The sequence below is a fragment of the Neophocaena asiaeorientalis genome, unplaced genomic scaffold (assembly GCF_003031525.2).
Source record: "Neophocaena asiaeorientalis asiaeorientalis breed wild unplaced genomic scaffold, Neophocaena_asiaeorientalis_V1.1 scaffold705, whole genome shotgun sequence".
NCBI classification, from domain to species: Eukaryota; Metazoa; Chordata; class Mammalia; order Artiodactyla; family Phocoenidae; genus Neophocaena; species Neophocaena asiaeorientalis.
In genome coordinates, this window is record NW_020176572.1 from 164,478 (window position 1) to 178,120 (window position 13,643).

General features: G+C 36.9%; 1 pseudogene; it reads left to right on the top strand.

Moving 5' to 3' along the window:
- Positions 1-530: 530 nt before the first annotated feature.
- On the top strand, positions 531-2,243 carry LOC112391988 (tigger transposable element-derived protein 1-like; annotated as a pseudogene).
- The last annotated feature ends 11,400 nt before the right edge of the window (positions 2,244-13,643 follow it).

Below are 13,643 nucleotides of genomic sequence, written 5' to 3' on the forward strand. Positions count from 1 at the left end.
AATTAAATGCAGATGACAGATGGTGTAGGTAGGATATCAAAAAGAATCACCAGAACAACTATTGACACTAATTAGAAAATGGAAACAAAATTTCTGGCTACACATTTAATATAGGCATAACCCAGTTTTATGGCACTTAGCTTTATTGTGCTGTGTAGATATTACAAATTGAATGTTTGTGGCAACCCTGCATAGAGTAAGTCTATCAGCACCATTTGTTTTTCAAAGGCATTTGCTCGCTTCCTGTCTCTATGTCACATTTGGTAATTTTTGTAATATTAAAACGTTTTCATTATTATGATATTTGTTATGGTGATCTGTGACCGATGATCTTTGGTATTACTATTGTAATTGTTTTGGGATGACATGAACCATGCTCATATAATATGGTCAACTTAACAGATAAATGCTGTGGTGCTCTGACTGCTCTACCAACCAGATGTCCCCCCTTCATCTCCCTCCCTTTTCTCAGGTCTCCCTATTCACTAAGACAGAACAATATTGAAATAAGGCCAATTAATAATCCTACAATGGTCTCTAAGTGTTCAAGTGGAAGGAGTTGCACATCTCTCACTTTAAATAAAAAACTAGAAATGTTTAAGTTTAGTAAGAAACCATGTTGAAAGCCAAGATAGGCCAAAAGAGAGGTTTCACATGCTGAAGAGTTAACTACATTGTGAATGCAAAGAAAAAGTTCTTGAAGAAAATTAAAAGTGCTACTCCAGTGAACGCAGGAATGATAAGAAAAGGAAACAGCCTAATGCTGATAAGGAGCAAGTTTTAGCGGTCTGGATAGAAGATCAAAGCAGCTACAACATTTCCTTGAACCAAAGTCTAATCCAGAGCAAAGTCCTAACTCAGTTCAATTCTATGAAAGCTGAGATATATAAGGAAGCTGCAGAAGAAATTTTGAAGCTAGCAGAGGTTGGTTCATGATGTTTAAGGAAAGACACCATCTCCATAACATAAAAGTGCAAGGTGAAACAGCAAGTGCTGATGTAGAACCTGCAGCAAGTTATCCAGAAGATCTAGCTGAGATAATTAATAAAGGTGGCTATACTAAACAACAGATTTTCAATATATATGAAACAGACTTATATTGGAAAATATGCCACATAGGACTTTCATAGCTAGAGAGGAGAAGTCAATGCTTTGTTTCAAAGTTTCAAAGGACAGGCTGACTCTCTTGTTAGGGGATAATGCAGCTGGTGACTTGAAGTTGAAGTCAATGCTCACTTACCATTCTGAAAATCCTAGGGCCCTTAAGGATTGTACTAAATCTACTCTGCCCATGCTTTATAAGTGGAACAACAAACCCTGGATAACAGCACACCTGTTTACAACATGGTTTAATGAATATCTGAAGCCCACCTTGAGACCTACTGCTCAGTAAAAAAGATTCCTTTCAAAATATGACTGCTCATTGACAATAAACCTAGTCACCCAAGAGCTCTGATAGAGATGTACAACAAGATTCATGCTGTTTTCATGGCTGCTAACACAACATCCACTCTGCAGCCCATGGATCAGGGAGTAATTTCAAATTTTAATTCTTATTATTCAAGAAATACATTTCATAAAGCTATAGATGCCATAGAGAGTGATTCCTCTGATGGACGTCAACAAAGTAAATCAAAAACCTTCTGGAAAGGATTTGCCATTCTAGATACTATGAAAAACATAGTATTCCCATAGTATTCCCATAGAATTCCCATTATTCATGGGAAGATGTCAAAATATCAACATTAACAGGAATTTGGAAGAAGGATGACTTTTAGGGGCTCAAGACTTCAGCAGAGGAAACAACTGCAGATGTGGTGGAAATGGCAAGAAAAGTAGAATTAGAAGTGGAGCCTGAAGATGTGACTGAGTTGTTGTGATCTCATCATAAGACTTTAATGAATGAGGAGTTGCTTCTTATGGATGAGCAAAGAAAATGGTTTCTTGAGCTGGAATCTACTCCTGATGGAGATGGTGTGAAGACTGTTGAAACGACAACAAAGGATTTAAAATAGTACATAAATGTAGTTGATAAAGCAGCAGCAGGACTTGAGAGGATTGACTCCAATTTTGAAAGAAGTTCTGTGAGTAACATGCTATCAAACAACATTGCCTGCTACAGAGAAATCATTCATGAAACAAATATTCAATCAATATGGCAAACCTAACTGTTGTCTTATTTTAATAAATTGTCACGGCCACCTCAACCTTCAGCCACCATCACCCTGACCAGTCAGCAGCCATCAACACTGAGGCAGAGAACGTTTTGCCTATGTTCTCTTCTAGGAGTTTTATGGTGTCTTGTCTTATATTTAAGTCTTTAAGTCATTTTGAGTTTATTTTTGTGTACGGTGTTCTAACTTCATTGATTTACATGTGGCTGTCCAACTTTCCCAGCATCACTTGTTGAAGAGACTGTATTTTCTTATTGTATATTGTTGACTCCTTTGTTGAGGATTACTTGTCTGTAGATGCATGGGATTATTTCTGGACTCTCTATTCTGTTCCATTGATCCGTATGTCTGTTTTTGTGCCAATACCACACTGTTTTGAATACTGTAGCCTTGTAGTATTGCCTGAAGTCTGGGAGGGTTAAGCCTCCTGTTTTGTTCTTTTTCCTCAGGATTGTTTTGGCAATTCTGAGTCTTTTATGATTCCATATAAATGTTAGGATTATTTGTTCTAGTTCTGTAAAAAAAAAGTCATGGGTAATTTAATAAGGATCACATTAAATCTGTAGATTGCTTTGGGCTCTATGGTCATTTTAACAATATTAATTCTTCCAATCCAAGAACATGCGCTATCTTTCCATTTCTTTGAATTATCTTTAATTTCCTTTATTAATGCTTTGTAGTTCTCAGCATAAAAGTCTTTCACCTCCTTGGTGAGGTTTATTCCTAACTATTTTATTTTATTTTTTGATGTGATTTTAAATGGGATTATTATTTACATTCCCTTTCTGATATTTCATTGTTAGTGTAAAGAAATGAAACTATTTCTGTATGTTACTCTTGTATCCTGCTACCTACCTGAATTTATCAGTTCTAGTAGTTTTAGTGTGGAGTCTTTAGGGTTTTCTATATATAGTATCATGTCATCTGCATATAATGACAACTTTACCTCTTCCGTACAAATCTGAATACGTTTTATTTCTTTTTCTCTGACATAAATCATACTAATGTCTTCTTAAGTTAGTCTCCTAAGGCAATAGAAATAAAAGCAAAAATAAACAAATGGGACCTAATCAAACATAAGCTTTTGCACAGCAAAGGAAACAATAAACAAAATGAAACGACAACCTACAGACTGGGAGAAAATATTTGCAAATGATGTGACCAACAAGGGCTTAATTTCCAATATACACAAACAGCTCATACAACTCAGTAAGAACAACAAAAAACAAACAACTTAATCAAAAAATGGACAGAAAACCTAAACAGACATTTCTCTAAAGAAGACATACAGATGGCCAATAGGCACATGAAAAGATGCTCAACATCACTAATTATTAGAGAAATGCAAATCAAAACTACAATGAGGTATCACCTCACACCAGTCAGAACAGCCATGATTAAAAAGTCTACAAATAAACGCTGGAGAGGGTGTGGAGAAAAGAGAACCCTTTTACATTGTTGGTGGGAAAGTAAACTGGTGCAGCCACTATGGAAAAACAGTATGGCAGTTCCTCAAAAAACTAAAATAGAGTTGCCATATGATGCAGCAATCCCACTCCTGGGCATATACCCAGGCAAAACTATAAATCAAAAAGATACATGCACTCCTATGTTCATAGCAGCACTATTTACAACAGCCAAGACATGGAAACAACCTAAATGTCCATTGACAGATGAATGGGTAAAGAAGATGTGATACATATATACAATGGAATACGACTCAGCCATAAAAAAGAATAAAATAATTCCATTTGCAGCAACATGGATGGCCCTAGAGATTATCACACTAAGTGAAGTAAGTCAGAAAGATACCATATGATATCACTTATATGTGGAATCTAAAATATGACACAAATGAATTTATCTATGAAACAGAAACAGACTCACAGACATAGAAAACAGGCTTGTGGTTGCCAAGGGTGGGGGGTAGGGGAGGGAAGGATTGGGAGTTTGGGGTTAGCAGATGCAAACTATTACATATAGAGTGGATAAACAACAAGGTCCTACTGTATAGCACAGGGAACTATATTCAATATCCTGTGACAAACCATAAGGGAAAGAATATGGAAAACATATATATATATATATATATATATATATATATGTATATATATAGATAGATAGATACACACACACACACACACACACACACACACACGAGTCACTTTGTTGTAGAGCAGAAATTAACACAACATAGTAAATCAACTATGCTTCAATTAAAAAAAAAATCGAGGCAGGATTATGCTAAAAGATTATGACTTGCTGAAGGCTCAGATGATGGTTAGTCTTTTTTAGCAATAAAGTATTCTATAATTAAGGTACGTACATTAAAAAAAAACATAATGCTATTGCACACTTAACAAACTACAGTATAGTGTAAACATAAATTTATATGCAGTGGGAAACTGAAAAATCTGTGGCACTCACTTGGTTGTGATATTCTCTTTGCTGTGCTAGTCTGGAACTGAACTTACCATATTGCTAAGGCGTGCCTGTATATGCAGTCAAGAGTATGCCTCTATACCAATAACCAACCATAAAGTGCAAAACACAATGAATTTATATTACAAAAAAATACTCTAAAGTATCTAAGAATTAAACTAAGAATAGACAATCACTTTAAGAAGATAAAAATATATAGTCCTAATAAAAGTTTAAGTAAGACCTAAATGAAGGAATGAATGAATAAGTAGATAAATAAATAAATAAATATTCTTACTATATGTCGGGATATAACTACTTAACCTTGTGAAGAGGTAACCTCCCTAATTTAATCTAGTAATTCAAGGTAATTTTGTTCAAATTTCCAGTGGGGTTTTTGGAGGACCCTGGAAAGTGTTTTAAAAGTATAGCAAACACTAAAATTATATTGAATAATAAGAACAAAATGGGGGACCGGCCACATATTATGCAATATTTTAGGACACTTCTGCTTCTAACCAAGATGGAATAACAGGGATTGCATTTATTATCCTGTCTGAAACAAGTGACCAGAGAGAGACAAAAAAATATCAAAGAAGCATTTTCAGTCCTCAGACATCAGTCAGTGCAGGACTGTGGCAGTTGGGAAAGCCCTGTGGCTGCCTCCCCATTCTTCCTGGAGAGAGTTTCCAGACCAGCGCACTATGAATAAGAACCCAGGTGGATCCCTGGATTGAGGAGCCACAGCTAAGATTCTGGGGTCCCAAAGTGGCTAGAGTTTTCAGTACACACTCCTGGGGAGGGGAGAGGAGAGCTTCTCAGAGAAAGCATGCTGAGTCTTCAGCATGAGTTTTGATAAGAACATGCCTATAAGGAAAACACAGAAGGCTGGGAAAGAACAACCATGAAAGACTAGACCATTCTGGGGCTTACTGGTGATGTTGATGGATTAACCACCATCCTGGGGCTCACACAAAACCACGAATAGGCATTTTACATCAGTGAGTCAATAATCAGTTGTTTATTAAAATGTGTTAGGAAAAACGGATTTGGAAGCCTTTCTTAAACCACTTATGAAAATAAACTTCCAATAAATTCAAAGTAATAGAAGGTTCCTGAAAATGCCTGATTGTCTTTAAGGCATTGGGGTTTGGAAGGAGTTCTCAAACAAATTAAACACAGATATACAAAGGTTTAAAGGAAAAGTCTTTGAATTTGATTAAAAGTATATTTTCCTATTGTACAAAGAACATCACAGATAGATAAAAGGCTGCTGAAAATACTTTAATTAACTAAACCTAATAGAAATAATATTCAGAAAGTACCTTTTATGAATCAGAAAAATAATATCTAATAAGTATAATAAGTAGTTGAGATTTTCATGACAGTAATAGTAAAATAGATTTGTATTTTTACAGTGACAAACGTACAATGATACCTATTTTATGTTTAATTTTAAATGTTTGAGTAATAAACATATATTTTCAAATATAAAGTTACAAAGAGATACTTATAGTGAAAACTCTTCCTCCCCTTCTAGTTCCCCAGCTACATAGTTCCCCTGCCTCTGCCTCCTTACACAGTGGTTGTTAATTTCTTGTATCTCCTCCCAGAAACATTTTACGCATTACAGAAGAAAAGAAAAAAAATTTTGTTTAATGATATTTCTTGAAGATCATTCCATATTAGTACTCATAAAGCCTCTTCATCTGGTGTTTAAAAACTGGTTCTAGTTGCTACTTGCTGAGTTGGTCACTATATCAGCCAATATCACTATTGGCTGATTCGATTATGGAATGGTTAGGTAACAAAATGCTATGAAATCGTTAAAAAGAAAGTAAGGGCTCTTTCCTCATAGAAGCTCCCCCTTGCTTAGCCAATAGCTTCTTGTATTATGCATGAGTGGTAGCCTCTATCTTTGACACCTTTCATTGCTTCACTGTCACTTAGAATGATGCACCAAAATACAAGCTCAATAAGGGCAGGGATACTTTTCTATCTTGTTCCTAGTATCTCCCCCAACAGCTTGGACATTGCCTGGTCAATGGGAGGTTCTTAATAAATATTTTTAAATGAATATCCTGATACTCACCACAATTCACAATGTACAAGTGAATCTGGAGAATGAATTGCTGCAATCAGAATGGCTGGGTCTAGAACTGGAGTTTTGAAGGTTATTGCCAAACTGCTTCCATATAGGTTGTACTAACTTAACTACTGCCAACAATGAAGAGACTGTTCTTTCCTCATAGATTTGCTAACATAGTGTTTTAAAATGTCAGTAGTTTTGTGAAGCTGATAGAAAATATTAAAGTATCAATATTAAAGTATTATTTGCGTGTGTTTGTGTGTATACTGCTACTAGTTACCACTTTATATCATTAGGTGGGTAAGAATTAGAAATTATTATGATATAAATGTGAGGAAAAGTGCTCTTATGTTCTTCTAGAAAAACTATAATCTGCTAGAAAAAGATGCAGGCATTTTAGAGAGTAAAATTGAATAACTTTTTGAAATTGAGTATGTAGATACTCTAAGACAACTATTTGCCATGCCAGTAATTGGTTTTGGAATAGTGTGTGATTGAATCTCAGTCAATAAGGCCTGAGAGAAAACCTGCTGAGAAGTATCTAGAAATAATGCCTGTAAGAGGGGATGTACAGAAAAGATATTTGCACTTCTGTCAATGGCTGGCCTGTCTTGAAGTGTTTCCTGGACAGACAGCGTGAAAACATGAGGTCTGTTATTCTGGTTTCACAGAGCAGTAAGGTAAGAGCATCTTTGAGGACATGGGTGGGCCTTGGAACTACCTTAACATCCAGACTAATATGATAATGAGACAAGAAAAGTTGTTACTGATTAAACTATTGCAGTTGCTGTTGTTTTTCATTTATGTAGCCAAGAACATCCAAAATGACAAGGGATTCATTTAGTTATGTCCATTTTCCAGATGTTTAAACTGAGACCCTTTTCTGGGAAATGCCTACATTTACACAGTTGGAACTAAGCCTATAAATAGGTTAGCTGGATATCAGGTAGAAATTGCTAGCTGAATAAGTAGAAATAGATCTTCCTCAGGTGTGACTATCAAATTCTGAAACTAGCCATAATGTTTTATTTGCCTCCATATTTGGTCCACCATGCTGGGTAAGTTCCATAAGAAGACCCAGCAGAGAGGCCTGGGCAGTAGAGAAAAATGATCTAGATTTTCATCCTGATCCTTCCACTACAGGCTGTATGTATGATTTCAGAGAAGCCATTGAACTTTCTTGAGCTTCAGTTCACTCTTCTGTTCCATGGAGGCAACAAACAGGATTTCTCTGTCTTTACAGGTGTTGGGAGGTACAACTGTTTTATAGCTGGGATTGCTTGGGACACATGATATGCAAACTATAAAATGTTATATTCCATCAAGAGGCAACTTTACTAATTTTTTGCCCTTGAGAAAATCATTTAGATTCCCTAAGCCCTAGTGTTCTCATAATGACTGGGAAGATTTAGAGTAAAACAGATATTCTCTAGGTTTTGGGGGTCAGTTGATTTTTATAGTATATATATATATATTTTTTTTTCCTCTAGTTTTCTAAACAGAACATGTATTATTTTTTGCAATCATAAAGAAAATATAAGTATTATTGAATATAATTAGAGAAGCCTTTCCCAGCACAGGTGACTTGTGCTCCCAGTGTGTTCAGGCTTGATAAGGAAATTGTTTCTCCTAAGGACACTTTAATTTATATGTTGCATGGATCTATGTAAAAGGCAAGAGGGTACCATTTAACACAAGACTGTTTAGACACACTCTGATTTTAGCAGCCTAGCAGCCCAGCAGCCCAGAGCTAGGAAGCATTGGGAAAAAAAATGTGAAAGATTTCTATGTTAGGGCATATTTTATAACTCTGTATGTTCTGTAGAATCATTTATCTTTTCAAAAGCAATTTTACAAGTATTAACTTGCGTTATATATACTATTATTGTTTACCGTAGTTAGGACAGGTGTTACTATGGTTGCTTTGTTCTTACTGATGATGGTTTCTTCAGGAAACCAAATGTCCAAAAAAATTAATTAGCCAAAATCACAAAGCTGTAAAAAGGTAAAGAATGATCTTAAACTCAGGTTGGTTTCTTCTAAGTGAAGTGAACTGTTCACTCAAAGAGTAATGAGAAAGATAGCTAACAGTTATTGTTCCCCTAATATACTCTATGTATATTGCTTAATTTAAAACTGCATAATAAGCCAATCAAGTAGGTCCTGTTTTACATTTGACAAAAGAAACTAAACCTGAGCAAGTGGAGAGATCTGCTTACGAACAGACAATAAATGCTGTAGAGTTGGATTTGAACACAGGTTTATCTGGCAGCAAAGTACATCCTTTGTATTCTTTGCCCTTTGTGCCCAGAATAAGTGATCACACTGCCATCTTAATGTAAAATAACCAGTTCATCCTCTAAGCCACAGCTTATTAGTATAAAATAGGTGGATCAGCAAATCTTCTGCTCATATCACAGCTTTATAGCGAAGACAAAAGTAGGTGACAGATGTTTACCTCTGTAAACTCTAATTCTTATGAAAATATATATTTAATTCACTCACAGTAATATCATTTATGACAAATTTATTTACTATAATAATACAAACATTCCTATTCAGGGCACTGAGCCTGCTTGATTTACACACGTTATCTTCTGTACAACTACACTGAGAGATGAATGAAATATTCCCCATTTTGCATATGAGGAAACTGAGGCTTGAGTTGTCTGAATAACGTGTCCAAGGTCATACACTTGTCAATAAAATATTTTCCTTCTCTGTGATAACCTAATTTATATGAACCAATGGCACAGCCTAACTCCACAGGGGGAGAAAAAATATGGCAGCAAATGGTATTCATCCTGAATAATTTCAGAGAAACGTGATTTAATGATACTGCTGTGCCTCTACGCCAACGTACCGCTTCTATCTGATGTGAGAGGGAGATAAATACCAACCAGTCTCTGAAGGCAAGACTGGATAACTTGACCAAGCTGAGGAATTAGCTATTTGCTTGGGGCATCAACAAAGGATTTTCATCACTGCTGCTCAACCTTTTATATCCAGTATTCCTTAGTTATCTCAGATGCAAGCCACAAATGTTTATGCTGTTTATTCATTAATTCATCTGCACAGGAAATCTGTCCTCTAGGAGGGTCTTTTAAAGGACAGACTATTAATTTTAATCATAGCAGTAATACAATTTGGATTTTGTTTCTCCTCACTCATTCATTCATTTATTGAATAAATATTTATTAAGCATGAATTACATTTAACACACTTGATTCAAAGACCATGAATAAAGATACGGAACACTAAGGGGTGGTTTACAGACAAGGATTAGTGCCCGTCCCCCGTTTTTTTTCCACCTGGTGTTCAGGAATCAAAAAATCACCACATCTGAGACTCGTGAAGAGATCTGTAAGGCCAATTACTCCAGCCTCTGAACACACATTCTGAATTTTATCATTTTAGCTGTGAAATAAGTGGTTTGAGATCAGTGGCTCACAATTCACTGGTGCATGAACCAGTGACAAGAGAGCAGAATCTCTTGGGTAGTGGATTAAAATTACAGATTTCTGTTCCACATTTACGCCCAGAGATTCTGAATTAGTAAGTCTGGAGTGGGACCCAAACACCTTTGTTTTTTCTCCTGATGTGTTGTTTTAGAATCCCCTGTCTATATCAATACCTATTACTTTTCAGGAGAAGGATAAAGTTAATGTATAAATATCTGTGTAATTTGAGGGCTCATGGAGTCATTCCAGCCCATTTAGGCACCTTTTGGTGGCTGCAGACAAGATTAAGAACTCTCGGTCTGGACACATTCCCTCATCTCGCAGGCTTTAGAAGAAAGTCTAGGTGCAGGATGGACCCCGATAATGTCTGAGCAAGGAAGGGAAACTGAAGCCTAGAAAAGTCGAGACTTGCCCCAGGTAACTCAGTAATTGCATAGTGAGAGTTATTCTTCCTAGAGAAAAGTAGTTTCTTTACATTCTCTCTTTATAAGGAAAGATTAATCAGATTAATCAAAAAATTACTAACTGTATTCGGTTAAGGTGATCACGTGGAAGAAAATTTAAAAAAAGATTCAGCAGGATTTAAGGATGGGCAGACTGAAAACCTGCCGGGCTTAGGGAAGCACAGCTTTTGAATACTTTTTTTTTTTTTTTTTTTTTTTTTTGCGGTACGCAGGCCCCTCACTGTTGCGGCCCCGCCGGTGCAGAGCACAGGCTCCGGACGCGCAGGCTCAGCGGCCATGGCTCACGGGCCCAGCCGCTCCGCGGCACGTGGGATCCTCCCGGACCGGGGCACGAACCCGTGTCCCCTGCATCGGCAGGCGGACTCTCAACCACTGAGTCCCAGGGAAGCCCAGTTTTTGAATACTCTTGCTTTGCTGTCCTGAGCTGGAGGGTTTGGGATGTCATCTAGGAGACAGGATGCAGGCTTCAACTAAGCACTGATGAACGTTCAAGGTAGTGGAAGGAGGTTATACGGAGTGACATCAGTTGACTTTGTGTGGGTTACACTGTCTCAGTTTTAGTTTTAGGTGAGAGAAATACAGAGTGCAAGAAAAACAGAATGTCCATCGCATAATGATTTAAAACCTGAAATAGGACAACATGAGAACTAAAGATTTTGGCAACTGATCAGCCCCTCTATCTAACATGCTAAGCTTCAGAAGAGTGAGTTTAAATGCACCTCCCTCTCCACATACACACAGGCACGTATACAGAGAGAGAGAGAGAGAGAGAGAGAAGTGTTATAAGAGGCATATGTTTCTGTGATTACTAAGAAATTGAGATAAAAATAAATCCTTAGAGTGAGTGAGTCTTTAAATAATCACGCTAAGACTGTGGATATTATCGGTAGGTCCTTCCAAGGCATTCTAATTTAGGTTATACTTGATTTTAGTAAGTAGTTTTCCAACTCCTGTTGCCATGGAGACCTTAAGGTTTCAGAGAAAGCATATTAGAAGGAGCTAGGGCTGAGGAGAGGGAGTGGCCAGGGACAGAGAAGGCACTCTGTTCCCACAGAACAGCTCTGCCTTATTTTGTTTTAAATATTGAGATTTTTGCGTAGCATTTGTTTGAAAAGCTCTGCTATTTTTTTCAAGCATGGAAGTCATTGCTTAAAATTAATATTGAATTTCCTAAAACATCCTTAATCAAGTAATGTCCAAAATCCCCTATGCAAATCTGATATAAATCTCTAATTCATTTACACTTTCTTGAGAAAGCCTAAATATCCCAGCTATGCAATCTGGGTGGGGTACCATGATAATGCAGAGTCAAATTTCATAGAGAAATAATCTCTCATGGGTGTGCCTTAAAATCCAACCTCCATATATTGGTGTCTCTAGTGTCATATTCCTCAAACCCATTCTGAAGGAAAATATCTCAGGGGACTTTTTAATTGTGGAAAAAGTGATCAATCGTTTTCAAGTTATGCCCTCTCTGCAAGTAGCACACAGTAATGGTGATATTGGTCTGGGATCCGTCAGTTTCTAATCATAGCTCTACCATGAACTAGCTCCATCTTGGACAAGGCAGTTTAACCTGCAAGCTTCATTTTTTTCTAATCCCTAATAAGGCCAATATCCTCATTTTGTAAGACGGATGTGAGAGTTAAATACGCTAGCACAGGTGACTGGCACTCAATAAATAATCTCAAGTCCCCGTCAGAACCTTGTGGAGAAAGGAGGAAGATGGACAAAAGATCTCTCATATGACAGCTTTGAGAAACCCAGCCGGCTAGGTTGGCTGGCAGAAGAGACCAGTGCAATGGCTTTGGGAAGGAAGGTGCAGGGACAATCACGGGGTCAAATGTGTGACTTCCACACTCCTTTCCAGGTCTCACAACCAAGCATTCCTGGGTTTGAGGACAGCAGTCACCAGGCCTCTAGCTTTTATAAACTCTGAGAAACATTTGCTCGCTAAGTAGACACTTTTCCCCCCAAAGAGAATGGATTCAAACTTGATCCAATTAAAGAAATTAGTTAAAAAAATTTTTAAAGTACAGAAGGAAATTTTCTCTATTCTCTATACAAAGTTCCTTACCTAAATGACATCAAGGTTCATACCAATAAGGATTCTGAGAAGAATATAAAACAAGTTGGGATTCAAAGGAGACCCAGATACATGGGGGATGCAACAGGGAGGCATGAATCCTAGCTAATTACCACAATGGGGACTGCTGTAATTAGCCTGCCATTTAATTTCCTTGAACACATTTTACAACAGTAGCGGAGTTAAAAAAAAAGAAAAAAAAAAAAAATCCGGTGGAGGGCTAAAATTACCAGGGCTCTCTTACTGATATAATACTAAGGAATTGCATATGAATTTTAATTGTTTGAGAATTCCAAGGTGGCATTCTTGCAAAAAAATAATTTAAAATTTTCTGCTTTGATCATACCCTTTTGGCAATTGTCTACCCTGTCCTTAATTGTCTACTATACAGTTTTATAGCAAAGAAAAATAATGTTTTCTGCTTTTCATAGCAATTGTTACTTCCATATCATAAAACTGATCATGCAGTAATTTTAGTGCCTTTTTATTTTCAGAATCACCCTATGCATTTTAGGCATCATAAGGGCAGGCGTTGCATTTTATTATTTACCATCATAACTCTAGTGTCTTGTATTGTTTATATTTGAATGTTGGCCATTTAAGTGGGTGTACAGTGGTATCTCATTGTGGTTTTATTTTCTTTCTTTCTTTTTTTTTTTTTGGCTGCACCGTGCGCATGTGGGAACTTAGTTACGCGACCAGGGATTGAACCCAGGATCCCTGCAGTGGAAGCACGGAGTCTTAACCACTGGACCACCAGAGAAGTCCTACTTTCATTTCTTTGATGAGCGATGATGTTGAGCACCATTTTACATGCCTACTGGCCATTTTGGATATCCTGTTTGTGAAATGTCTGTTCAAGTCCTTTGACCATTTTCCTATTGAGTTGTACCAATTGTCTTAACTGATTTGTAGGGAGGAACTCCTAATATATTCTGGATATGAGTT